Source organism: Heterodontus francisci, chromosome 9 (genome assembly GCF_036365525.1).
Source record: "Heterodontus francisci isolate sHetFra1 chromosome 9, sHetFra1.hap1, whole genome shotgun sequence".
Taxonomy (NCBI): Eukaryota; Metazoa; Chordata; class Chondrichthyes; order Heterodontiformes; family Heterodontidae; genus Heterodontus; species Heterodontus francisci.
In genome coordinates, this window is record NC_090379.1 from 71047149 (window position 1) to 71071400 (window position 24252).

General features: G+C 43.4%; 1 protein-coding gene across 3 annotated transcripts in view; it reads right to left on the minus strand.

Moving 5' to 3' along the window:
• Positions 1 to 24252, minus strand: part of slc25a21 (solute carrier family 25 member 21) — a 743687-nt gene that overhangs the window by 451005 nt on the left and 268430 nt on the right. Inside the window, exon 1 of one of the 3 annotated variants that reach the window (XM_068038327.1) lies at positions 12025 to 12110. The exons of the other annotated variants lie outside the window; for them this stretch is intronic. The gene's annotated coding sequence lies outside the window, so the exon portion shown is untranslated. Of the gene's footprint in view, positions 1 to 12024; positions 12111 to 24252 lie in introns of those variants that run through there. 3 annotated transcript variants of the gene reach the window in all.

Below are 24252 nucleotides of genomic sequence, written 5' to 3' on the forward strand. Positions count from 1 at the left end.
ACAATGCTTAAGAATACTGGGTCCCAACGAAAAGCAAGAATTACCTACAAGCAAGGACTCTACAGTGAGCTTGAAGAACCGTAACAACTCTTCAGATATTGCCTCAAACCTTTCCACTTTATCTTTTTCTTCTGCTCTTTTCTGTTCCTATCTGCATGTGTGTATCGGGTATGCATGCTAGTGTGGGCGCGTCGTGTATCCGTAGGCGTTAACCGAATTCAAGTTTAAGGTTAATCAAATTTCACCTTTCTTCTTTAAGCCTAAGAAAGCCTGTTTGTGCTCGTTTCTTTACCTTATAATTGGAAAGCGGTAAACAAGGATTCACCAAGGGGGAGCTAAAAACACGGTATGTTTAAAATTAAATCCTGTTGCAGTAAGACCAGGAGAAGGCTGAGAGGGAACCCTAGACACCTTTCTCACATGGTCATAACATCCTCCACAGGAGGCTGGTTAGCAAAATTAAACCACGCAGGATAGGGGGTAATATACTGACATGGATTAAGGATTGGTTAACAGGCAGAAAACAGAGTAGGAATAAATGGGTCATTTTCGCATTGGTAGGCTGTGATGAGTGGGGTACCAAAGGATCAGTACTTGGGCCCCGGCTGTTCACAATATATATCAATGATTTGGTTATGGGGACCAAATGTAATATTTCCAAGTTCACAGATGACACAAAACTAGGTGGGAATGTGTGTTGCGAGAAAGATGCAAAGCAGCTTCAAGGTGATTTGGACAAACATAGTGAGTGGGCAAGAAAGCGGTAGATGGAATATAATGTGAAAAAATGTGAGGTTATCCATTTTGGTAGGTGGAATAGATGTGCAGAGTATTTCTTAAATGGTAAGAGATTAGAAAGTGTAGATACACAAAGGGACAATAAGTCACTGAAAGCTAGCATGCGGGTGCAGCAAGCAATTAGGAAGGCTAATGGTATGTTGGCCTTTATTGTAAGAGGATTTGAATACAGTAGTAGTAAAGTCTTGTTTCAATTGTATAGACCTTGGTTACACCGCACCTGGAGTACTGTGTGCAGTTTTGGTCCACGCTTACTGCAGGAAGAATATTATTGCCACAGAGGGAATGCAACGAAGGTTCACTAGACTTGTTCCCAGGATGGCGGGACTATCCTATGAAGAGAGATTCGGGAAACTGGGCCTGTATTCTCTAGAGTTTTGAAGAATGAGAGGTGATCTCATTGAAAGGGATCAAAGGATATGGAGAGAAAGCGGGAACAGGTTACTGAACTGGATGATCAGCCATGATTATAATGAATGGCGAAGCAGGCTCGAAGGGCCGAATGGCCTACTCCTGCTCCTATTTTCTCTGTTTCTATGAAACCTACAAAATACTTAAAGGGATAGACAGGGTAGATGTAGGTAAGATGTTTCCCCTAGTTGGGGAGTCTAGAACCAGGGGACACAATTTCAAAATAAGGGGGAAGTAACTTAGGACAGAGATAAGCAGAAATTTCTATACTCAGAGGCTTGTGAATCCTGATAGTAAGAGTTTCTATAGATATTTAAAGAAGAAAAGAGTAAACAAAGATGGCAGATGAATTGTGCAGGTATTTTGCATCGGTCGGTCTTCACTATAGAGGATACAAGTAACATCCCAGAAATAGCTGTAAATCAGGAAATGGGAGGGAGGAACTCAAGAAAATTAAAATCATCAGGGAAGTGGTACTGAGCAAATTGTTGGAGCTGTGGGCTGACAAGTCCCCGGGTCCTGATGGACTTCATCCTAGTGTCCTAAAAGATGTGGCTAGTGAGATAGTTGATGCGTTGGTTTAATTTTCCAAAATTCCCTCAATTTGGGGAAAGTTCCATTAGATTGGAAAATAGCAAATGTAACTCCTTTATTCAAAAAGGAGGGGAGGCAGAAAGCAGGAAACTACAGGCTATTATTTAACATCTGCCTTAGGGAAAATGTTAGAAGCTATTATTAAAGACGTTATAGCAGGGCACTTAGAAACATTCAAGGTAATCAGGCAGAGTCGGTATGGTTTTGTGAAAGGGAAATCATGTTTATCCAATTTTTTGGAGATCTTTGAAGAAGTAACATGTGATGTGGATAAAGGGGAACCAGTGGATGTACTGTAAGATTTCCAGAAGGCATTTGATCAGGTGCCACATCAAAGGTTATTGCCGAAAATAAAAACTCATTGTGTAGGGGGTAACATTTTGGCATGGATAGAAGATTGGCTAGCTAGCTGGAAACAGACAGTAGGCAAAAATGGGTCAGATGTAGTCCAGATATATTCATCCAATATATCCTGCTATTTCTACTCTGACTAGCACGTGGCACTGGTAGTAATCCTGAGATCACTACCTTTGAGGTCCTACTTTTCAACTTACTTCCTAGCTCCCTATATTCTGCTTTTAGGACCTCATCCTTTTTTTTTCACCTATGTCATTTGTACCAATGTGTTCCACGACCACTGGCTGTTCACCCTCCCCCTTCAGAATGTCCTGTAACCGCTCTGAGACATCCTTGACCCTAGCACCAGGGAGGCAACATACCATCCTGGAGTCTCTTTTGCGGCACAGAAAGCCCATCTATTCCCTTACAATTGAATCCCCTATAACTACTGCATTCCCACACTTTTTACTCCTCCCCTATGCAGCAGAGCCAACTGTGGTGCAACAAATTGGGCTGTTGCTGCTTTCCCGAGAGGCCATTCCCCCCAACAGTATCCAAAGCAGTATATCTGTTTTGCAGGGGAATAGCCACAGGAGATTCCTGAACTGCCTGCCTAATCCTCTTGCTCTGCCTAGTGGTCACCCATTCCCCTCCTTCCTGTGGGGTCTGAGCTTGCGGTGTGACCACCTCTCTATACGTGCTATCCATGATATTCTCCACCTCGTGGATGCTCCACAGTGTCCCCAGCTGCCGCTTCAGCTCCGAAACCTGGGCTTCCAGGAGCTGCAACTAGATACACTTCCTGCACACATGCTGGTCCCGGGCACTGGAAATGTGCCTGGTTTCCGACATGGAGCATGAGGAGCACACTACGGCTTTGAGCTCTCCTGCCATGACTTAACCCTTTAAATTAAATTAAACCTTCTGGAAGATCTTAATGTCCAATAATATCAGTTATTCTAGGGCCCTTCTTCCCTGGTCCTCGTTACTACAGAACTCCCTAAAAAAAAACACTACTTACTATATTTGAAATAACTTTAAACTTTTAAACTTTTCTTACCCGAGATACTTACCCAGCTTTTTAGAGCTATTCCCTAACAGCAGTGACTCACCAATCAATCACCTTGCAGCTCTCCTGTGTCATCACTGTTGGCTTTTTTTTCCTCAAAACTCCAGCGTGCTGCCACTGCACTTTTAAACTGTGCCGGTCTCACTCAGTCTTGCTCCTTCCCGCTGCCGCTGCACTTTTAAACTATGCCGGTCTCACTCGGTCTCGCTCCTTCCTGCTGCACTTTTAAACTGTGCCAGTCTCACTCAGTCTCGCTCCTTCCCGCTGCACTTTTAAACTCTGCCGGTCTCACTCAGTCTCGCTCCTTCCCGCTGCACTTTTAAACTCTGCCGGTCTCACTCAGTCTCAGATGAGGAGAAACTTTTTCTCTCAAAGGGCCGTGAGTCTCTGGAACTCTCTTCCCTGCAGAGTGCTGGAGGCAGGGTCACTGAATGTTTTTAAGGCAGAGGTAGACATATTCTTGACAAACAAGGGAGTCTAAGAATATCGGGGATAGGCAGTAGAATTGTGTCCACAAACAGATCAGTCTTATAGAATGGCGGAGCAGGATCAAGGGACCAAATAGCCTACTCCTGCTCCGAGTTTGTATGTTCCTAAGAAAGGCCACCAACTTTGAAAGGCCTTGCAGCAAGTTAGCTAATGGATCAGCTCATTGTTCAGTGATTCCATTGATGTGCTCACTTCCCCCCACCAAAAATAATTTATGGAAAGTGCAATAGTACCCGTTCCATTCAGACAACTTCTATAACAACATCGATGATATACTGACAATGCAGACTCAGAAGCTGCTATTAAACTATGCTGCAGATCAAAGTGCCAAATGTGATAAAGGTGATTATTCTAATGGCAAACATGATAATTGCCTTTTGTTCATTTCTCACCCAATTGATCAACCTATAATGATTTATTTTAAAGGAGGTTCATTCACACTACTGCTCCGACAAGGTGCTTCCCTAGTGGACTCAGCAAAGTCGGTAGAAGGTGGTTGTTCCTCTTTTCAAACATATTTTCAGCCATGGTGCTAGACTTCTTGGCAGGCCTTCAAGCTTGTACACTAGCTTGTGTGATACCAACATTTCCTCTTTGCACGGCTGGGCTGTTCATGTCCTAATTTCATGAGTAGCAGAGCTGGGAGAGGAGCCCGCTCACCAGTAAGCTCTCTCCTGGGCTGCGTTTGCCACCAATACTTGCAGGATATTTCACCACATGCAGACCACTCTGCCTCATTATCTCACATACATGGCATGTCAAAGTCCGAGCCTGTGCTGATGGAAATCCAGTCCCTTAAGGTGTACCCTCAGGAGGATTAATATCCTCTGAGGTGTCTTCTGCAGGAGTCTCTTACTGGTGAGAAGAAAGAGAAAAAGGATGAGAGTTAGGATGACAGATGGACATGAGCAGGTGACAGTCTTGAAAATGCAGCTTGAAGTTGTGAACCTTGCTGTATATTTGCTGTGGTGAATGAAAGGTTACAAGTAAGATGCAAACACCCTGTTCAGGTAAGACACCAGCCTCACCTCTGTTGATGCTCATGGCTCTGTCTGGGCTTCTTACACTTGGGTGAGGGCTATAATGTTGGATAGTCCTTCCCCCCCACCCCTGCCCATTCTCGTTCACTCTCTGACATTACGCATTGTCTTTGTCTACAGAAAGAGAAGTGGAGAGTTAGCAAATGGCTGGTGAAAAGGCGAAGTGACAATATGTAGAACTTGTGCATGTAGCACAATCAGGAGGTCAGTGCATCAATCAAATGAAAATATGGGCCAGGAGTTAAAAATCACCCAGACTTCACACTCGTGATGTGAAACAGGGGCTCCCCACACATCCCAGCAATTAAAATCAGGACTATCATTTCAACAGTTTCGAAAATCAATAATTGTAATTTATCTTTTAGGAAGGAAATCCGTCGTGCTACAAAAAAATTACAGGATTTAAAAAGTTGCCATGAGGTTTGAAATATAGAATTAGAATATTAAAACCAATTGTTTTGCTCTAAATTAGATAAATTAAAATCAATTTAAAAATTCGACATTTTTTAAATGTAGTGTGTCTCACCCAAAATTATAAATCCTCATGATGGATAGTTTTAACAAAACAGTCTTCTGAAACCAAGTGTTACAATTAGTTTCAAGTTTAAAAGCATTGTGGGTCAATTGTGGTTTACAATCATAGAATGTCGCTATATCAGGAATTTTATCCTATACTTGCAGGTTTTTTTTAATTTTATTTATATATGTCAATCAATGCAATTCCTAAAGTATAATAATGTAAAGCTGGTTATATCTATTCGCATTTGGAGCTGTCAATCTACCAACTGATAAGACTTTCTCTATTCATTATACAAATATTTACAATTTCCTTACAAGTAAAGAACACGGTGAATGTAATTAGGATGACAGGTGGTGTCAAATTGGAGCCTGTGGTCCAGCTAGGCTCACAGGCAATGACCTTGATTCTAAACAGAGAGCTGGATTTTGTGCAGCTCGAGGGCAGGAATGGTGGTAGGGTGGGGAGTGGGGGGTGGGGGGGCGGTGGCGGAGAGGCGGGAAGCAGAGAATCACAACCCAGCCAACCATCCAGAAATCCGGTGTCATGACATTGGTTCCGGATTTTGTCAGCGGCGGGAAAGAGCAATGGTGGCACTCTCACCTCTAAGTGACGGGAACCTATTTTAAATTGCCGCGTTGCTGATTTAAATGTATTTAAATATCAAAAGCGATTTTATGTCCGATGGCCAATTCTGTGAACGGCGGGCAACACTGATGTGCCTCCGGTTTCACGACCAGTGAAACCTGGTGGCATAAATGCGAGAGGGCGCATTGACGTAATGGGTAGGCAGCCTTGAGCACTGCAGCCTAGGGGAAGAGGTGGATTTGGAGGCCACTGTAGATCTGGGATTGCCGCAGGCTCTGCAAAGGGGTCCAGGGTGGAGAGAGCTCTGCAAAGAGGTCCAGGGTAGCGAGGGTTCTGCAAGGGTATGAAATGTGCATTTGGGAGGGGGGGGGGGTCAATATGGGGTACGCAAACAGCTGTGTGATGGGTCTGTGTGATCATACAGCTAGAACAGAGGTTGGGCCATCATCTAGGCTGGGATCTGAGGTCCATATGTGACTACACTGACAAAATTTGCACATCCTCATGCACCAAAGCAGGAGGCCAGACTGGTAGAGCTACGCACGAAGGAGTCAAGACAGAAGCCCGCAAAGACTCGTTTTCAGCCATCCTGGTGTCTATTCACAGAGAGGCAATGAAGGCTCACCTTAATGCCTTAACTGTGTCGCGTCCTTTCCATCTGCCGTTCCTGTCATGGGTGCAGATGGACAATGTGTGCGAGTGCCCATAGGAGAGCATTTGTTAACAATGGTTGTCATCATATTGGCATGTTAACGAGGACTGTGGTCATAATGACGTTGCCCTAAGGGGGAAGGATGAGGTTAACATCTCACAATTAAGGCACACTGGTGCATGACTTTCAAAGAAAGAAGCCTAAAGATTTCAACAAAGCATCTTTTAATTATTCAACACAAAAGGTCTAATATACACTTATGAAACCCAAAGTATTGCAATGTGCTCTTTTTAACCCATTTGCAGGTGTTCCTATGCGGTGTGATCCCGGCGGCAGCAGCTGGGCTGAAGGCAGGCTGCTGATCAGGCTACCCCTTGGCCTGTGATGACTTTGCTGGACGTCCTCGGGCTGCCTGAGGCCTAGAATGCCCCAGCTGCCTGAGGGTGTCACAGACTGGTGCAGGACTCTCCTCAGGCATCGGGGCTGCTGGAGCTGGGCTCACTGACGGAGGGACTGAGGAGCTGGATGCCACACTTGGAGCACCTTGAGGGGAGCCCCCAGATGTAGCTGTCAGCCTCTCCTCCCTTTAAATGCTCTCTTGAGCTTCCCGGCTCACCAGAGAAGGACCAGGAGCTGCAGAATCTTCTGGGCTCCTGTTCCTTCCCTTGCCTTGCCACTGCTGCATAGAATTCATGGCCAAGCTGATGGTGTGCAGGTCTGTAGACATCTGTGGGATCTGGCTCTCCATGAGGGTCGCCAACCTCTCAATGGAGGAAGACATGCGTTCATAGGACTGCGACATGGCAGCACTCACGGCATGAATGGACTCCTCCATCGTCCACTCAGGGCAGCACATGGCCTCTGATCGACCACCCTGGGTGCCCGCCAGGTCCAAGGCCTCTTCCTCGGAGGAGGTAAGTAGACGTACATCTAGGAGTCCTCCTCCTGTCCAGGCCATCTCCCTCCTATTATGGGCCCTCTTGTTCTGCAAGAGGAAGGATGGAGATGGTTGAGAATGGCACAGAGATCAACATGATAGTACTGCTCATTTCAGCCCCTCAACACCAACTAGGGAATCTGATGTCTCCCACGCCGACACTCATGGGAGTTAAGGGGGGAGGGGTGAGCTGTGAAGGAGGGTGGCCTGTGGCTGAGACACAACCATGCACCTGTCAGAAAGAGACAGAACTCTAGGCACTCGGGCAATTCCACATCGTTGCCCATGTCGTGCAACCTCCTGCATAGTCACATGCAATCCTCAAGAAGGCAACTGGTATGGAGCACTCACCTTGGCTGAATGCAGTAGATCATTGACCCTCTTCCTGCACTGGACCCCGTCGCCTTGGGTGTCTCCACAGCTGCTAACCTCCTCTGTGATCTCCACCCAGGCTTGCTTGGTCAGGCTGGAGGATCTCTTCTTGCCATTGGGGAGTTGGGGGGCAGGGGTGGGGGAAGAGAACCTTCTGCCTTTCCCTTGCAGCCTGGAGGCAAATCTGCAGAGAGGCATCACTGTGTCTTTGTTCTGATATTGTCTTTTGCCTTCCTGGGAGTGGAGGGATATAGGACCCAGTAGGACAGAGGTGTAGGCTGCACCATATCCAGGACAGGAATGAATGCAGGGCTGGCAGGCCTTTAAATATGGTGCTAGCACCTGTTCCAGAGTCATTTGAGACTGTAATCAATGAATCACCTCCCACCCCCATTATGTGATTATGGGTACCCACATCTCCAATATACAAAATGGGTGCCCGCCGCATAACCTGACGGATGGGAACGGTGCCATTTACCAGGCCCGCCGCCCATTAAATTAAGCCCAGAATGTGCAACTCTTGAGAAAGATTATAAAACTGAATCGAACGGAGGAACTCTTGCTATCTATTACAGTACCATTTTGGTAGCAGTGCTGTAACATAAATGAGCTGGCAAAAAGAAGATTTCATTCCTCACTTGGGGGAAAGGGAACCATTGGTGTTGTAGATATAAATGGCTATTGCCTGAAGGTTGGCATGAATAATACCTTTCATCAGAACTGTTCAGGTCAAGTGAAATGTTGACTCTGTTTCTCTTTCCACAGATGCTGCCGGACCTGCTGAGTATTTCCAGCATTTTCTGTTTTTATTTCAGATTTCCAGCATCTGCAGTATTTTGCTTTTGTGTTATGATGATTTATCATGTCTTATTTAAAAAGAATGAAAAAGGTCTGTCGTGTGAAACAATTTCAGAATGCCACTTTAGTGTACAAGATGGAAAAATATGCATTTAAACTGAAATACTTATCCACTAATGATCTAAAGTACTAAGTACTTAAAAATAACTTCGTTTTCTTAAAAATACCAAAAAATGGAAAAGTCTTTCAGTAAGGAGAGAGTTAAACAGAGTGTAATATAGTAACGAATTTCAGCAGTATCCCCATGTGTCTTTCAGTAGCAGACGAGACTGTTTGTATTAAAAGCAATCCTAAAATGAAATCTTCAGCCGCTGCAAAGGATATATACTCCTTATAACATGTAACTTACAAAATTTAAATGACAAATTAGAGATCAATACATGTTTTTTTTAAATAGTGTGCTAATAATCCCAACTTCCCATTTTATAATTTCTGTAAATTTAAACCAAGACTTTTGAAGTTTTTTTAGTCTTCAGTGCTGAAGTACGAATATTTTCTTTTGTCATATTGGTCTTCCAGCTGTTGTAACTAATTTTAGTGTAACTCACCAATGTATTTCTTGCACTCAGTTCAGTTAGTTACTCATTTTATACAGAAATACGAGGTTACTAATAACAAGGAAAATGCTCCTGATTAACAAAAAACTATCTTGCATCACTGGTACATCAGTACCAATCTCAGTTTACTACTCAGAATACTGATTCTGAATTTTCAGCAATTGATTGTCAGTTTGAAATTTACTTGAAGAGTACTAGTGTAGCGTTATCCAGCAATCTATGTGTGTTCAAAAGTTTACTTATAAATACATAAGGTTCATCAATTGACATAATAGCAATAACAAGTCCCCTGTGTGCATTGAAGTCGCCAATGGCAAATAATAATTTCATATCAAAACCCCAATACATACACATTATTCATTAGTACTTTGAAAATTCAACCACAGTAATGACAAGCTACCAATAAGGTAGGGAAATACATAATAATCTCTACATTTACAATCTTATGCTACAGAAAAAAGCAGCACAAAGAGAAGCAGAAACAAGGTTAACTGCACCCCTGTGAAACTGAACATTTTGCTGATATCAGGCCCAAGAAGCATTCACCAAGAAGGTTTTACTTGAATATTTACTGTATTAAAAGTGAAAAGCCTCGTAAAACACAATAGACATATTTTGCTTCCCATAAACCCACTGCAGCATCATATCCCAAATTTTATTATGAAGAAAATCAGAAGCAGAATGGAAAAATACTAGGTATATTCTAAATATGTAAGAATCCCTCAGCTTCTGGCATGCAATTTATTTTGTTCAAAGGATGAATGGGGCTAAGTGTTGAGAACCTCCAGTATCCAACCATCTGGTTTTCTTGGCTCCAAAGAACTTCTGCCCGTTTCTCTAATGCTTGGGATGTTTGATTTACCGTCTACATTAGTACCAGTCAAAGAATTGGAGGGTACAAATTAACACTCTGTAGCTTGTGCCAGATTTTCTTATGCCCCATTTGCACTATAAGAGTGCCAATGGTGATCATTTGGCAGTATACAACATGACACTTTTGCCGTCCAAGCAGCAAAATTCTTTCAGACTGGGCTTTTCATCACCTCACAACGTTTTTGAAGAATTGGGGACATGAAAGAGTCAGTGTCATAACCTCAGAAAACCATCATTTTAACAAGGAGGTTGAAAAGGTGGAAAGCAAAACACTGACGAGATACATGTATTTTTAGTAACCAGATGAACCAAAACAGAAATAATAGACATAAGTTCAAACAACAAACTACAGACAAATAAAAAGAAAAGTAGATGTAGAAATAGGAAAAAGACTCATGGCAACACATATAAAGAATTTATATGAAGCAAAAGGCAGAAATAAAAACAAATAATTTGTAGGTAATCTGGAATGTATCTTATTCAATATAATTAGCGTCACAATATTGTCATTATTCGCATTCAGATAAATGGTTCAGGTAATACTATTAGTAAAGACAATACATGCTTTTATAGCTATAATAAAAAACACAATTATACAGTCACTCTTCCATTGCTGTGAAGATGTATCAACAGAACAGTAGCAGTATAACTCAAATCAGGTCTAAATTTGAACTCCAGAAAGGCCAACTCACACTACTTGGGGGTAACATCATGTGGAATGTACCTCTAGAGTGGTAACGGACCATTTAAAAAAGTATTCAAGGTTTATTAGATATTAGTTTATTATTAATGGAAGGAAAATTCCTCAAAATCTTTTGACAAAGCAATGACAACAGACGAACATTTAAAATGTATTTTCAAGAGAGCAGCTCAGTGCAAATGCAAATAAGCCTTGCACAGATCTCACTCCTGGCCATGAAAATATGATTTTCAGCCTGCAGTATGACTAGAATGTAACTGCACTCCATATTTACTGTTCACAGGCTGATAGCGCACTATATTGTAGCGTAGAAGTCACTGGATTTTGCTTATGTGGCCCATCTTTAGCTCTCAAATTTACAACATGCGAATATTGTGAAGTTGCAAGTCAGTTTGTAAATGTTCTCTTCTGGCCTTAGTTGGCTTTATTTACTAACAGTTTTAACTGATAAACATTAAATGTTCTGAGACAAGAATTATTTTTAAAACATTAACCAGAAAGTAATTCAAAAGTGCATATATGAAAACAAAAGTAAAGCGGCCATCTACTTGATGGGAATTGGTTCTGATTCAAGAAATGTTGCATCAGACTCTTGACTGTTAGTTCTCAATGCTGGAAAAAGATGAGATATGGGGTATCAATATTTCCAATCATAAGAGTTGAGTATCACTATTAGTACTGCAAAACCTAATTAAGTACAAATGTAACTAAGAATAACAAACAATAGTTGATTAAACGCTCAATATTGTGGGTTAATCAAACATTCTGAATAGACTAATGTAAACCCGAGGAACAGCATCAGTTTCTGTTATGATTAACTTTATACAACCAGCCAACTCATGACCTGAAATAATTTACTCCCTTGAGAAACTACAGAAAAGTTCTGTGGTTGTGTGGAGCAGAATACTGATTAAAATGCCAGTATTTTCAAATCTGTATAGATAAACAATTACAAAGATCTTTATTCGGCTTTGCAATATTCCTAGCCTTGCATGCAAAACGTCTTAGTGGAAAACATACAGAATCAATTCCTTACTGAGACTGGAAAGTTACTATAAATATAATCTTTGCTTAACATGAGCAAGTTAATTATTTTAAAAAGTTTCCCACACTGATTCATTCCATAATTTGATAAAATACCATTGTAAGAGCTGCTGGATCATGTAAAAGATATTCTTGTACAATGTTAAACTTATAGTTTATATAAAGTTTGTGATGCAAAATCTTTACCTCAAGCAAGTCAGAAAAATCCAAAATTACGACACTTGGTGAGATTTTTGGATTACGCTGTCCAAGAAAAATTATGTATACTGATCATGGTCCGGATTTTGCGGTCAGTGGCAATTTCACTGATTGCCAGCTCTGGGGTGGTGGGGAGTGGGGGGCCTCCACAGCACAGCCTGTGGTGGAGCAGTGAATGACAGACTGCAACTTCAGGAAACCCATGGTAATCTGTGCTTGTGCTAAACCATAAGTTGCAGTCAAATTCAGAGGGGTCATGATGGCGAATGCTGACAGTTCGTCGTTCAAAACTCTGCAAATTCTGGACCAATGTATAAGAAACACACACACACCCTCCTCAATGAATTCGATCTCCCTTGTAGAAAGTGTGTTACAGGGGAAAAGGCACATTGTAAAGAAGTTCATTATGTGGGCTCACAAATATTGAAGGAACCATTATGCTGTAAACATATGCAGAACATACTGGGTGCCTTCCCTTTGTATTAATGTTAGCATGTGAAAAATTGCACAGCAACCCTTTGACTGTAACCACTTCAATGCAAAAGGGCACTGCCTATAAATTTAAATTGAGTTAACCTTTTTTAAGCTTAATAAACAAACACAATTTCAGCCTTATAGTATATTTAAAATCAAATCAATACTAAAATATAGATATAACACATGCAAGTGCATTATTCTATGTACGACAGTGGAGTACAAGGTCATGATTTTGCAGCAATGGCCCACCTAAGGCAAGAAAAGTATGAGTCATAATGATGTATAGTGTAATATTGGGCTGAATTTTATCAGCCCTTCGACTCCGTAGGTGGCGATGGGGAGCCCGCAAAATTCTGCGAGTCGAAGCCCACCTCGACCCCTGACGTCAAGAAGGGCCCACCGCATATTACCAACGGCGGGGGGGACTTCGGTGCGGCCACCTCCCCACCACTTGGCGGCGGTGCCTTCCTCTAAGTATTTAAATGAGCAGTTATTAAATGCAAATGAACTTAACTGCCGCTGCCGGTCGTCCCACGCTGATTTTACTGCCGCCGATCGCAACTCATGCACCTTTGGAACTCCGTATGGAGTTCCAAGGCAAGACACTAGTGGGGAGTGGGGAGGAGTGAAATTATCAGGGTAGCAGCAGTGTGTGGAGGAGGGGGGGGGGGTCGAGGAAACATGGAAAACCTTTTTCATTGGCTGTAGGGATGGCGGGAAGGGATTTAGGGTCAAAGAGAATAAAGTTAGGAGGGAATGGCCATTACTGCCAACTAACTCTTTTGGGTGGGATAGGCCAGAAAAATGACTGTATGTGCATTGGGTCAGGTGGAAGAGGGGATTGCAGGTGTGGACAAAGCTTTATTTAAATTATTAAAGAACCGATCCCTTTAATCATTTAAATGTCCTCTACAGGCTGGAAGCCCTTTAAAAATGGCGCCCATACCTGGGCGGTGGCGCCAGACGCCGTTGCCAGGGACGTAGCAGCTGCGGCCTCTATGTCATTGGGGGCAGCCATTCCGCCCCCTCTATTTAAATGAGCCCCCACGCGTAATATCACTTCTGTGTCGGAAGGCCGCTGCTTTCACAGCGCGCCACCTTGGAGCATGGCGCGCTGATAAAATTTCACCCATTGTGTGGCTTGTGTTGCTGAATACACTAACCTGAATGCAACAATTGCTTCATTTAGAATGCATATGTGGCATGATTTGAAGATACTAGTCACATACCGCTAAGATGTTTACATAATTTCTAGAATAAGCTAAGTAACAATTACAGATTGTTCAATTTACCGACAGGACAAATTAGGCTGCAGCACCTTTTGTGACAGCAACAATTTTATACAGGGGCTGATTTTCTCTGTTGCACTTGGGTGTAAATAAATTGCTGGGATGGAACACACAGAGGAAAACTGGGCAGGGAAGATTGCATGCCCAAGATTTTGACCCAGTGACAGTGAAGGAACGGCGATATAGTTCCAAGTCAGGATGGTGTGTGACTTGGAGGGGAACTTGCAGCTGGTGGTGTTCCCATGTATTTGCTGCCCTTGCCCTTGTTGGTAGAGGCTGCGGGTTTGGAAGGTGCTGTCTAAGGAGCCTTGGTGCATTGCTGCTGTGCATCTTGTAGATGGTACACACTGCTGCCACTGTGCGTCGGTGGTGGAGGGAGTGGCTGTTTGTAGATGGGGTGTCAATAAAGCGGGTTGCTTTGTCCTGGATGGTGTAGAGTTTCTTGAATGTTGTTTGAGCTGCACCCATCCAGGCAAGTGCAGAGTATTCCATCACACTCCTGACTTGTGCCTTGTAGATGGTGGACAGGCTTTGGGGAGTCAGGAGATGAATTACTCGCCGCAGGATTCCTAGCCCTTGAACTGCTCTTGTAGCCATGATATTTATATGGCTACTCCAGTTCAGTTTCTGGTCAATGGTAGCCCGTAGGATGTTGATAGTGGGGGATTCAGCGATCGTAATGCCATTGAATATCAATGGGAGATGGTTAGATTCTCTCTTCTTGGAGATGGTCATTGCCTAGCATTTGTATGGCACGAATGTTACTTCCCACTTATCAGCCCAAGCCTGGATATTGTCCAGGTCTTGCTGCATTTATACATGGAGTGCTTCAGTATTTGAGGAGTTGCGAATGGTGCTGAACATTGTGCAATCATCAGCGAACATCCCCACTTCTGACCTTACGATTGAAGGAAGGTCATTGATGAAGCAGCTGAAGATACCCGTAATTCTACATCTTACAAGTTTCTCAATCTTAACTAGATTTGTGAGGAGAGGCACCAACAAAAAAGACACACATATCTTCACATGGAAGATTTAAAAGTCAATTGGAGGGCAAGTCACCCTAGACAGTTTTCACACACATCCAAGTGGCTGATTACACAATACTATGGTCAGTTGCCTGGGAGCATATCAAGTGGCTCAGCTTCTGGCTGCGAAAGGGAATATTGTCTAGTGGATACAAAGAAAAAGCAAAGTTAACTAATATAAAAGAGAGAAAAATAAGTACACATAAATTTTATCTCAGGGAGTACATCACACACCAGGGGCTGGATTTTAAGAGCCCAAGTTCAAAAAATGGCAGCTCGCACGCTGAAGAGCCGCCACGATCTCCCGCACAATGGCTCATTTAAATAGCCGGGGTGACTCGCCACTCCCCCCCAACACCAATCACATGGAGGGGACAGGCTGTCTGTCCCGGCAATGGCGCTGGCCCCATTTTTAAAGGGCAGCCAGCCCTGCCGGCTCATTTAAAGTTTTAAAGAAGTATGCCCCTAAGAAATATACAATAAATTTCTTACGCCCCTTTCCCACCGCCCCCATAACATTTACATTAATTCTTTGCCCTTTCCCCCCAAAACACTTAGCTTTTAAATGTGACCTCACCCCCCCCCCCCACTGCACAAAGTTTAGAGTTCGCCCCTTCCCACCATCCCCTACACCCATTACATTTGTGACCCCCGTCTCTCCCCCCACCCACACAGAAAATATGAACACCTCCCCCCTCCAGTGTCATGCTGCCTTTCCCCGGATGGGGTGTTGAAAGCATGGAAGTGCTGGCCACTGCACCAAAGATCTCGGTGGGCCTGGAAGATTGAAGGTAAGTCCATTTAAATGTATTCATTTTTATTTAAATTCAGATACTGTTGACCAGCAGTGGGGGGGAGGGGGGGTGGCAGGGTTGGGCCACCACGGAGCCTCACTGCTGCCGGGAGGATTGGTCTGGGCCCTTCCAGCATCGAGGTCCATGGCGGGCCCCTTTTGGATGCATCTTCAGCTCCTCCCCCCAACCCCACCACAGATCACAACCCCAGGGGCAACAAGATCCAGACCCAGTTGTGTGATGGGATGGGTATTTGTCACAACACATTGCCCTAGGCAAGCTGTTCCAGTACAGCTATAAACACTGACAATGTGAAAAATTGCCCAGTCCTCAACAGTGTTATGAAGTGGCACTTACTCAGCAATAACCTACTCACTAATGCTCAGTTTGTGTTCTGCTAGTGCCACCCGGCTCCAGACCTCATTACAGCATTGGTGCAAACATGGACAAAAGAGCTGGGACAGAACTCTTCCAGTGATGTCCTGGGGCTGAGATGATTGGCCTCCAACAATGACAAAAGAGCTGAACTCAAGAGGTGAGGTGTGAGTGACTGCCCTTGACATCATGGTGGCATCTGACTGAGTAGCATCAAGGAGCTCTAACTAAAATCAATGGGAATCAGGGGGAAAACTCGCCACCGGTTGGAGTCATACCTCGCATAAAGGAAGATGGTTGCCATTGTTGGAGGCCAATCATCTCAGCCCCAGGACATCGCTGGAAGAGTTCTGTCCTAGGCCTAACCATCTTCATTTTTATGATGGTCCTTCCATCCATCATAAGATCAGAAATGGGGATGTTCGCTCATGATTGCAGAGCGTTCAGTATCATTCGCAGCTCCTCAGATATTGAAGCAGTGCATGTCTGCATGCAGCAAGATCTGGACAGCATTGAGGCTTGGGCTGATAAGTGGCAAGTAACATTTGTGCCGCACAAGTGCCATGCAATGACCATCTCAAACAAGAAATAATCTAACCATCTCCCTTTGACATTCAATGGCATTACCATCACTGAATCCCTCACTACCAACATCTTGGGCATTACCATTGACCAGAAACTGAACTGGACCAGCCATATAAAGACTGTGGCTACAAGAGCAGGTCAGAGGTTGGGAATTCTGTATCGAGTAATTCGCCTCCTGACTCCCCACAGTCTGTCCGCCAACTACAAGGCACAAGTCAGGAATGTGATGGAATACTCTCCACTCACCTGGATGAGTGCTGCTCCAACAACACTCAAGAAGCTCGACACCATCCAGGCCAAAGCAGCTCGCTTGATCAGCACCCCATCCACCACCTTAAACATTCACTCTCTCCACCACAGCAGCAGTATGTACCATCAACAAGCTGTACTGCAGCAATTCACCAAACATCTTTCGGCAACACCTTCCAAACCTGCGCCCTCTACCAACCAGAAGGGCTAAGGCAGCAGACGCATGGAGAGACCACCAGCTGCAACATCCCCTCTAAGCATACACCATCCTGACTGGGAACTATATCATCTTTCCTTCACTGTCACTAGGTCAAAATCCTGGAACTTCCTCCCTAACAGCACTGTGGTGTACCTACACCACATGGCTGCAGTCCCTACCTCTTAAATCATCCACGTTTAAAACGGCAGTCACTTATATCAACAGACCAAAAAGTGTTAATCATTATCCATTTGCTTTAATGCCAGTTTCTAAGTTGCTGGTTATAGTGTCTTAAGTGGGCTGTTTATTTCTGGCAGAAACATTCATGCTTACTCACTGTTAATACCCTACAGCGGAGAAATACAATATCGCAGAGGTTGGATTCATCATGAAAATATTTTATTCTTGGCTAACCGTGGACATTTCCGAGACTTGCAGAAAAGTGTTTTGATTGTAAAACTTTCTAAATTACTTCTTTAGTTGACATAGCTTCAAAATTTTTGGAAATGATTACCAATCTGCATTTAAAAAATTAAACAGATTTAGCGCATGCTGCAATTATTATTTACAAAGCAAGAAGGTAATGGCATTTTACAATAGGAGCTGGCTGAGTGGCATTATCCCAACACAAGTATTCACTCCTGACATTATTGTTATTTGATCTATCTTGCTTAACAGGCGGTTTCTGTAAGAATTATAGGTGATGACATATACACTGCCATAGCAGTGTCATCAAGACAGAGAACTGAAAACTGTTCTCTTTAAAGCACTGAAGATAAAGTACTGGAATTAAAGGGGTAGTCTTTCTACTTGGTTGTGCCCACTTTCTTGGCGCAATTTCCCAAAATCAGCACAATTGGCACAGAAGGTCATGAAATTTTAAGTGCAAATTACATTCAGTGCAAATTAAGTTTTGCACTAGAAGTCCAGGAGCCCATCCAACAGTTGAGTCACCAGTTGATTGTGCTATCTGGCAGATCCCCTGAAATATGACAGTGGAGTAGAAGTCAGGGCCCCCAACTCAATGGAGGTTTAGGCTTCAAAGTTGAGGCGTTAAGGAGACAGAAGCTGTTATGAAAGACAGCTTGCAGTCTGTCGCTGAGACCTTGCAAGACATCGCAGCTTCATCAACAATTGCTGAGCTTGTCGGTGAACTCCACACAAAACTTGCCATACTCCCAAGATGAGTTAATCACTGTTGGGAGTTGCTGCTAATTATGCTAGCTTGCAGGCCTTCAAGGCAACTCAAAAAATTAAGCTGGTTCTTTTGGACAGAATCACACTAATAGGTGTGTATTAACTTGTGAATGTTTTTTTTATTTACTAGGAAACTGACTAAACTGATGATTGTACCCGAATATAACCAGCAAATCATTTTCAGTTAATTTAACATTGGGCTACTCAATTGGTGAATAAAAATGCTTATTTTTCTGATAAACCCATTTTCAGTTGTGTTAATGAAACTGGACCAAGTTACCAACAACTTGTATTTATATAGTGCCTTTAACATAATAAAACATATCAAAACATAAAAACGTAGAACATCTGAAACCCAACCCCAACCCATCCACTTCAGGTTTTGGTGGGGTAAAGGTTGGGAACAGGTGGCTTGAACATTTAAATATTATAATGAGACTGTGCGCCTCATATTTAACCATCATATTTTAAATTTAACCCTGGCTGGTTGAGTTTTATGGGCCTTGGGAAACCTGGCAACTAAGGGAGACGATGACTGCTGGATCCAGGAGGTAAATACTTGATTCGCCCACTTCTCACAATCGGACACTCACCCAATCCTTCCAATCTGGCCCCCCCCCCCCACTTCCAATTATTCCGATGTACCCCACACCCCAATCCACACACCCGCAAGGCCTCAAAACTCCTCCACCACTGACTCTTCCGATCTCTCGGTCAAGACCCTACCAATTTCCCCCCCTCAAGGCCCTTCCGATCTCCTCCACCAACTCTTCCGATCTCCCCACGTGGCTACTGATCCCTCCCTCATCTCCACTCCCTGACCACAGCCTGCTGCCGAAGGTCTATCTAGCCAACAGACAGACAGCCTCTCAAGCTGGCTAGCTGCAGCTGGGAAACAGAGACAAAAATTATTAATCAGATCATGTCATTAAGTTCTGCAGGACCTGAGGGAAACGTGTTCTTCCACGCTTCCTGATCTCAAAACAGCACCCCCATGCCCACTCCCTCCCTCTTTCAAGTTAATATCCAGCCCCTTGTTTCCATCATCATTCATGGTTAGTCCCTGTATATTTTTGATTATCTAATCTTTTGGAGAGCTGATAGTTTGTTCTCAAAGCCTAATTATAAACTGGACCTTTCAAAGATCTGTGTTGACTCACTTACTGATTCAAAAACTATCTTTTGCCTTCAATAATTACCGGACTTAAATCTGGCCTTGTAAGTTCCTGTGCCTTGCACTCTGACTCCTTTCTTAAATCTTACCGATTTGTGGAACTTGCACATCTTTCAGTCCATCTCAAACATTTTTTCTTTCAAAAACATACCACTGCAAACACATCTCCTGATATCCATCTGACTAATACTTCTCTCTCTGTTCCCCATTAAACTTTACTCATCTCACTTTGGTTTTTGATTTCATGTATGCCCCTACATTTCTTTGTCTCGTCTGTTTATCTCCTTCTATCAGGGACATCCTTTCTAAATTTACTTCAATTGTTTGCTCCCTTTGAGTGCACGGTCTATTAATACTATTCCCCTACACCTGGGTTTCTTCTGATGATTTGTATTAAACTTTACTTCTGCCAATGTTGCACATTGAAATTCTCCTTAGGACAGAGATGTTCTTGCAAATGTTTCTCCTTTCCTTAAACTTATCTGGTTTGCTGAGAGTTTGCACTGTTTGGAAGAGATAAGACAATGGATCTTCCCAGCAGCACACTATTTCCCTAATTTGATTGGTTAAACACCAATTAGGAGAGCATAAGTTTGAGTGTATCCTCCACTACATTGTATATGTTTGCTGATGATCAATTTTCAGTGTCTGCCCGCTGGGATGTTTGCACATTCTTGGATAAATCCAATTTTGCTGCTGAAGCAGAGATCCACTGCTGACAGTCCCTTGTTTAAAACTCCTTGACATTCTACCAAAATATCTGTCAGGTAGAGGTGAACAGGTTCAGTGCTGCCCACAATATATGGAGAACATATTAACTGATGCTAGACATGACAACACACTTTAAGAAATCTGCCAAGGTGAGATATCCAACAATAGCAAGCACTTGATAGATGTTGCAAGATTCTGTCACAAAGGGGCGGCACAGTGGCGCAGTGGTTAGCACCGCAGCCTCACAGCTCCAGGGACCCGGGTTCGATTCTGGGTACTGCCTGTGCGGAGTTTGCAAGTTCTCCCTGTGTCTGCGTGGGTTTCCTCCGGGTGCTCCGGTTTCCTCCCACATGCCAAAGACTTGCAGGTTGATAGGTTAATTGGCCATTATAAATTGCCCCTAGTATAGGTAGGTGGTAGGGAAATATAGGGACAGGTGGGGATGTGATAGGAATATGGGATTAGTGTAGGATTAGTATAAATGGGTGGTTGATGGTCGGCACAGACTCGGTGGGCCGAAGGGCCTGTTTCAGTGCTGTATCTCTAAACTAAACTATAAACTAAAACTAAAGTATTGCCTATCAACTGCTTCCTTGTTTACTCATCATCCATACCACCCCATCACCTAACCGCACTAACATTGCATCTCGTCCTACCCACACAGTCCAGATGCAAGGTACAACTGAAAGCCTCACAAAATTCAAATTTTCCATGGGCACTATAGAGTCACTGAGGCAGACAGTAGCACGGAACTGGGAGCTTTTGTGGTTGAGCAATGCCAATATAATGTGCAAGAAATAAGGAATAGGGCCAAAAGTAAATAAATCACTGCTTATAAAGATGAACATTATACTTTGATAATGAAGGTGGTTCAGGAATATTAGTGAGAGGGGTTTGTGGATAATTTAGGGGAATTCTGGATAGGTTCAGGAGGTATGAATATGAACAGTCAATTCCTGTACATTACACAGGATTTGCTTAACTGTAGGCCGTTAAGTCTTGAATGAGTCAATAAGCATAGGTCACATGTATCCATATTCATCTAAATAAAAATACAGTTCTAATAGTAATATGGCCTCAGGATAATGTTCACTGTATCTCTACAATGATCCCACTGGAAGCCTTGGACAAAAGGCTGAAATGGTTCAAATGTGCCATGGCAGGACTGAAATCACCTATGCCACTTGGAAAAAAGGCTTACTTTTATGGGAGGAACATTTGCAAAATATATTCAATAGAATTGCTGAAAATAGAGACGTGTCAAAGCTTTTCGTCTTGCACTCATCAGGACCATATGCAAAAATAACCAATGTAAAGGAAAACAACAACTCATACTGCATGAGAAGAGAGTGCTGATTGGTTGGCAAGTGAACTCTGATTGGTAGAGGCGTTGCCATGGAGAATGCACCAGTTTACGGTGACTGACAGTTAACTGCCAAGCTTTGTTTGAAATTTAAACCAGGCTGCTTGACTCTGATTGGTCAAGGCATTGCTCTGAGGAATGAACCAGCAAATGGCTGTCACTTATTTTGTTCAGCTGAAACAGGCACAATGTGTGTACATGTTCTTTCTGTCTGCAAAGAACAGGGCCCTATGTATTAATATATGTAGCTTCCAGTACGCACAAATGCGCCACACTGCGAACCCGACTGATCATCTTAAATTGGTTGTCAGCGTAATTCTTAGCACACTGCAGATTATTTACCAAATGTTGTCCAATTGCCGAATCACATCTAATGTTGGACACTGTGTTTTGAGTTTTGCAAGCACGAGCTTGTTGGGTACAGCCTGTACCTTGCTCTTTACGAACAGCAGAAGGGACATGTTGTTTGATACGATCCGCCAGTCTTTGGGACGTACGGCCTATATACCTAGCATCACACTAGCATTGAAATTCATATATCACATTGCTCATTCGTGTGATAGGCAGGGCGTCTTTTTGGCTCGACAGCAGCAACCTGTTAGTGGCGAACACTACACGTGTTGCTACTGCACAGTAGCAGCATGAAACAGCCAGACGAAAAACTTCGACAATATGTCTCTATTTTCAGCAATTCTCAAGTTCTGTAGGACCAAACGACTATATATTCAATACTCTATCTGACACTCAAAATGATGACAATGATAAGACTAAGAAAACCCTAAATGCCAGGTAGCACATCCAAGCAAAATACAATATGGGAATCAAACATATTTTGACATGCCACACAGCAATGAATTTGCAATAGCCTTTTTATTTCTGTTTACAATGGCATTTTATTAAGTAAATAACTATACCTAAAACATAATGCAAGAAATAGTTCTTCAGATCCAAAGAAGGCTTTCAATTCCTGAAAGGGATATCACAAGTAAATTGTGCTTGAGCCTGGGTATTCATGACTGCATAATGTAGACTGAACACAATGTTAATTTCTCAAACACTACCACCAGTATCCAAGATTAAGCACCATTTACATGCAAACTTGCTTTCTGGAAAAAGAGACACTGTTCCCAAATAGGTGTATAGGAACTACAACCTATTGTAGAATACACATATTGCAGAATTGTACTAGCTATTCATTTAACTACTTTTGCACTCAATCTGACTGTTTAATTAGTCTACTAAGCAAATAGATGCAAATGCAGAAAAGCACTGAATTGTGATCAAAAAGATACTTTCAGAGGTCCTGTTCTCCCAATCCATGGATGCTGTGTGTTGGTTGTCCACCTGCTCTCCCACCACATAGGACAATAAATTGACCTTTTTATATTTTTGAAAGTAACCTGTAACTGGTTGCAATTTTAAGGCAGTAAACAGAATGAAAGAGATGAACTTAAATATTATAGCATCTTTGAGCTGAACTTAATGCAGCCGAAGGTGGGTATTGTGGCATGGGAAGACGGGGAATCGGATTGGAACCGTCCTCCTGGAAATCCGGTGCCGAGACGTTTGTTATGGATTTTGTCAGTGGCGGGAAAGCACCATGCTGGCATTGCTGCCCCAGCATGACGGGAAGCTATTTTAAATTGCTGAAATGCTGATTTAAATGTAATTATTTACAATTTAATGACTGGTCCTCGATTTTGTGAACAACAGGCGACACTCAAGTGTCTTTTGGTTTACGACTGTTAAAACCTGACAGCACCAAGGCGAGAGGCCACGTTGCTGCGACGGAGAGGCAGCCCTGAGCATTGCTGCATAGGGGAAGAAGGGGATGCGGAGGCCATTGTGGGACTGTGTTGTTATGTGTTCTGCAAGCAGGACCAGGGTCTTGGGCGTTCTGCAAGAGGGTTCACTGTGAGTTTGGAGGGGCATTATAGGGTTGGCAAACAGCTGTGTGATGTGTTTGGCCGCTCATACTGCTGGAACATAGGGTGGGTCATCATCAAGGTTGGGCTCCAAAGTCCATCAGCAACTCCGCCAAAAGAATTATCAGAACCTCAGTCACCAAGGCAAGGTCGACTCTTCATTGACAGCGATCTGCAGGCCCACAGATCACCTGGCATGGGTCTCATACACCCTGTATTTCTGGACCCGGTGGCATGATGTGGCATCGCCAACAGAGGTCTGAGGGCCACCATCAGTGAAGACTACACCTCTCCAGGGAGGCCATCACCAACTTATGCGCCCTGCTACAGGAAAAGTTGCGACCTCTGGGATTTGGGAGTCATCCTATGCCAATGCTCTTGAAAATCACTGATTAAACTTCTGCACATCTTGATCTTTCCAGGGATCCAGGACAAGTGTGGAGTCTCACAGGCAGCAGCCCACCATTGCATCAAGGAGTGACCAATGTCCTGTCCAAGAGGGCCAGCATCTATGTGCGCTACTGACTGACCCAAAGGTCAGGCTGAGGGGGTCATTAGATTCTGGTCCATCGCTGGATTTCCCCAGGTGCAAGGTGTGATAGATTGCAGCATGTCCCCATCAAGGCTCCAATGGACAAGCCAGCCACCTTCATCAACAGCAAGGACTTCCATTCAATCAATGTTCAACTGGTCTGCGACCACCAAGAGTTTCCTGCAGCTGCGTGCCCGCTTCCTGGGAAGCAGCCACGACACGTACATACTTCGACAGTCTCACATGGCACAGCTTTTCAGGTCCCCCCACTCGCCTTCAGGGATATATTCTCGGGGACAAGGACTACCCATTGAAGAC